This window comes from Dysidea avara, chromosome 11 (assembly GCF_963678975.1).
Source record: "Dysidea avara chromosome 11, odDysAvar1.4, whole genome shotgun sequence".
NCBI classification, from domain to species: Eukaryota; Metazoa; Porifera; class Demospongiae; order Dictyoceratida; family Dysideidae; genus Dysidea; species Dysidea avara.
This window is the reverse complement of record NC_089282.1, coordinates 25,923,373-25,928,636: the sequence shown is the minus strand read 5'-3', so window position 1 is coordinate 25,928,636 and position 5,264 is coordinate 25,923,373. Positions and strand designations below refer to the sequence as shown.

Here is a 5,264-nt window from a genome sequence, read left to right as displayed (position 1 = left end):
AGAATATGACATGATATCTGTCACCAATAGAGAGCTACCAGTACTTTACCATTTGATATAGGCACAACAATAGGCAAAGACTGGGATAAAAAACTTCCATAATTATTTTTACGATGCACTTTGTGGCGATCACCATCAGCTACATCAGCATCACTGTCAGAATCTTGTGCTGCACATACGGTTATACTAATATATTGTAGTACATCAACATCTTATTGCACCTTGGTTTGGAGAATGCAGTGGCTCCCCTTCACTAGGATCTACAACACAATACACTAAACAGTCACCAATAACTTAATAATGCTAATACCTGGCACTACAAAAAAAAGTGTATTTGCAGGCCCGTAACCAGGGTTTTTGGTTGGGGGGTTCTTTTCAGGAAAATGTGGACCCTTTTAATATAAACATTAGCTAACTTGTTAGGTTAGCTGCTTTGGCATGCGAAGCATGCCATTTCTAGGGGGGTCTGGGGGCATGCCCCCCCCAGAAAATTTTTGAAAATTAGGTGTCAAAAGATTGAATCTGGTGACAATTTTATGCATAAAAAACTAAATGCAACAAAGTATCATTTAATTGTCTTCATTCACATTATGTACACACAATGAGTTGTATAATGTGCAGTAGGTTAGTTTACATGTAGTGTATATATCTACCAAATTGATTGTACAAAAATCATATGAGTCCTTATTTATGATAACATTTCTGTCCATTTAGCTATTATAGAATACACTCAAATTCAAGTCTACATGGGTGAAGTTTGGCAAAGCTATCTACTACCTTATCAAGATCTATACAAAAGTCATAGTGAATATGAAGAAGAGCAAGACTTGAAAGGCGATCTTTCCCCATTGAGGCTCTCATAAAATTATTTAATCGTCTTAACCCACTGGCACTTCTTTCATACTCACAAGATGTGACCGGCACTGTGCAGGCAATCTGCAATAGAATGTAAATGTTTGGAAACATGTCTTTATCACATTCTTTAATTGCATCTGCAGCTGATGATGGCCTCTCCTTATATTGTTTCGGCATGTACCGGTTCTTCCATCGTTGGATCTCCATTTCAAACAATTCAGGAGATGGAAGATCTGAACTATATTGGTTTACACATACACCCAAATCTATAGGCTTTGAAGAGCATAAAATGGATGGAACAAGACCTAATAGTTTAACAGCAGTGATAGATGAACCAGAGAATTGTTGGTCTATAAACATGATGATGTGATCAAGAAGCGGGATCGCAACATTCCTCTGGAAATATTCACAGGGAGAAATGGCTGGAGCATTACTGCGATGCTGTTGTCTTGAAGCAATTCGAAGCATTTCAACTGTGCTACCAACTTTATTTGTGATTCTACAAGCATGCTCAAAAATTTTTACAAAGCCAGAGTCAACATTTTGTTGCTCAAGTTTGTAGACTCTTGAAATTTCAGCTATCTGCTGGTGTGCTTCTAGAATATCCAGTGCTTGTTTCTGCAATTTGACTGTAATGCCAGCCAAATGTGATAGGTACTGATAGACAGTAAGAAACACTATTATAAATTCAAAATTGGTAATGCTGGCTAATAATTGTTGAGCATCACTACGGGATGCAGTATCCCAATCTGCATAAGTGTTACCGTACTTTTCTAAATGTCGCTTAAACCCAATCATTTCCAGAGCCTCTGTAATGAATACAAAAGCTTGGTAAAAATGCTGATAGGCACTTTGCCTCTCAGCCCACCTAGTTTTACACAGATCTAACAAAGGCTTTCGACGTGTCTCATCGACTACATTATGTTTAACAATAACCTCAAGCAATCCAGATCGTTTAGGACTATTCAAGAAAAAACGACAGCAACTTTGCATTCGATCCAAAACATTCGTACTTGAGGCAAGCTACAGCTTTTACTGATGACTAGGTTAAGGCAGTGACCATTGCAGTGGACATATGTGGCTAAAGGTGCTTCCCTTTTAATCCGTCCCTGGACACCCACTGCATCTGAAGACATGTTACTAGCACCATCATACCCTTGGCCTCTCATATTTGATGCTGGGATGTCATTATCTTGCAAAAATTTCAATATAGCTTGCGAAATAGTTTCACCTGTGATTCTCTCCAAAGGCAAAAAAGGCTAAAAATTCTTCTCTGATGTTATTTTGCTGATCTAAAAACCTAACACAAACAGACAGGTGCTCTATATTGTGAGAAGTAACCTCATCAGCCAGGATGGAATAATATGGTGAAGCATTTACTTCATCTATTATACTACCTAAAATTTGCTTTGCCATTACATCAATTAAATCATTTTGAATTTTTGGTGAAGTATAAGTGGCATTCCGCATTGCAGGTGCCAGCAAGTGATCCCTCAACACAGCATCTTGAATGGCCAAAAGCTTTAACAACGCTAAAAAATTTCCAGGGTTCCCAGATGCATCAATTTTCTCATTATCGCCCCGTAAAGCTATGCACTGCCTACCACAAAACAATACTGCACTAGCCAAGGATTTTAGTAATAATTGGTTTCGCTTAATGTTGGCAACTACACGTGCATCTTGGCATGCTGTTATGGTTGCATCTGGATGCTCAACTGTGTGCCTAAAATTGTCAGCTAATTCCATACAATTATGGTGATACGCTGAACCAACATGTTCCTTGGTTTTCTCACTCTTTTTATTCCATATTCGAAAGGGCCTACTTACAAGGTAGCCTTTTGAAGAATCCTTGCAGAAAATAGCACAGAAAATACAAAACATGCCATCAACATGCTCACTATATACCAACCAAGGATTTTCCAGCCATGCATACCTAAAACTACGATTACATCCACCCAGATGCTGGGAAGGAAACACATGAGGCACTCTTTGCTTTGTTAACAATGCATATTTCTGAGCAGCAGTAAGAGATTGCATAGTTCTGGTGAACTCAGTAGGTGATGCAGAACCTGCATAAATCTCACCAATATCCAATATTTGTTGAGTAGACATTGCTGATTCTTGCAAAGTAGTTGAGTGTATAGCCTCAGTTATCAGAGATCTCAGTGGATGAAATTTGATCCGACTCACTGGCAATCACAGTTTCAGTCAACATCATCTACATTTACAAGCATAATGATAGCTACAGATTGAAATACGCATTAATTTATGAGTGGACAGTCAGATCCACACTTTTTGCTTATAAGCTATAGCAAGAGCTACAGGGTATATTCCAAAACTTAAACTTGCAGGGAATAGCTAGCTAGCTACATTAACTACATGAGGTGGCTACTTAATATAATAGTGGTAAGCTGGTACAACTAAGCATGCAATTACGTATGTTCTACGTAAAGGATCCCCCACTAGCTTTAACTAGCATTACCTGAAGTTTCATTTGCCTGATTGGGTGATATTAGGACGCGGTACGCGTTCAGCACTTTCATGTGAGCTTCCAGGCTGTCCACTATTGACGACCACAGCTACTGTGTGACTATCCAACGCTCTACCTACGCTCTCAGACTCCTTCTGCTTTTTGAAAAAGCTATCCAATCGCTGGCATGATGCAGCTGAGCGTTTCCTTTCCCGAGCTAACTGCTTTTCCCTTCCCATTACCAGATTTACCTCGAGATTTACACGAAAGACCACAATCAATTCCGAGATCAATTCCTCAAAACCACACAAGAAATGAAACCCACAATCAATTGCAATCTTGCAGGATCTTTCGTAATTGTGGGATTTACCCCATGTACTCATATGGAGTATTGTATTGTACTGTATTAATGCTTTACAGTGACCAGCACTGAAGGTCTACAGTAACTATCGATCACTGTGGCACAACTAAACTAAGGTGAGTAGTATTTAAAAGTGGACCTCTCTGTAAAGAGGGCGATTCGTCCGAACCCCCCATAGGTACGGGCCTGCAGTTGGAATCAAATTATCAGATCAGTGCATGCTAAGACTGTTGCTTAATTGAAAACAACCTATGCTTAATTCACATGCTAAGATATTGACACGGAAGTCACACATTAGGCGGGCGCCACTTGAATGTCACGTGGGTATTAGGAGTGTGCGCACTCGTGTGTGAACTTCTCTCGGCTCGACTTCTCTGCTGAAGTCTCTGTTTCAGTCCTATCAGTATGGTCGGATGGCACGGGAAATACGTACTACACTACTAGTCTTCGTTGTATTTTATAATATAAACCTGTGCGTAGAAGGTAAGATCAAGTTTTCGTATATCAGATAAATGATGATGTGTCAGCATTTTTTTAAAGCGATCCGTTATAGCGTGCGTAAACCTGTTTCTGTTATTTTGTAGCACCACTACCAGTAACTATCACATCAGATGCTAGTTGTGTGGTTTGTGTCAACACTACCATCACATTGACCTGTAGTGCTCCTAATGCTACCGACTTTAAATGGACCACTACTGGTGATTATTCTGGAGTAACTGACAATAATACTATTGTTGTAATTGCTACCCCTGAGATCATACAATACACCTGTACAGTTACTGATGGTAAAGGGAACATTGGAACATCAAGTGTGACTGTGGTTAGTAATGGTACGTGAAATTATCTGGTGAATATGTAGTTTGGCAATTTTATCCTTGTCAGACAATTTGAAGTTTGCCTTGCAGCTAAAGTGTATGCATTTAAATACCATGTGTGGGAGTATCAAAGTGCCACGTTGGGTGATACAGCTAGACAGAGCAGCTTTATCTGTTATCGTGTGATAAGTTAGTTTTCACCCAGACTGGCTTGTGACATCATATTAACGCAAATTGTATTGTTTACTAATGGCCAAATACAGAAATGTAATATATTACAAACAACACACCAATACAACACTTACACTTGCAAATCTCACAATAAAATAGTCAATCCTTTGCGCAGTGACACTATACATGTGCGTAACCTTTGACTCCATCATTTTATCTTGGACTAATACTCTCTACTTTCCAGTCTTAGTCCTTTCACTGCATGTGACATCACTCCACCAACCCCAAAACAGGCCAAATCATACCTGGAAACTGCTGCTTCGTAAAATCGTCCATCGCTACATCATAGCCTGTATAGAGTGTCTCTCTAGTAGCTATGAAGTTCAATCTCTGCAGAAATCTTGAGCACACTGATAGGAAACTTACATTAATATCTGTAAACTCCCACACTGGAATTAATAGTTATATCCTGTATAGTTGGATGATATATCGTTGTTATTACATGAGTCCTTGGCTTCACCTTGGACTATTGTAGTAATAATAATATCACCCTCATAACGGATATAACATAATAGTATTTCCTACTCCTGCC

At 39.2% G+C, this 5,264-nt stretch overlaps 1 pseudogene; it reads right to left on the bottom strand.

Annotated features, from left to right (window-relative positions):
- Positions 1–466: 466 nt before the first annotated feature.
- Positions 467–2,926, bottom strand: LOC136238612 (52 kDa repressor of the inhibitor of the protein kinase-like; annotated as a pseudogene).
- Positions 2,927–5,264: the final 2,338 nt, after the last annotated feature.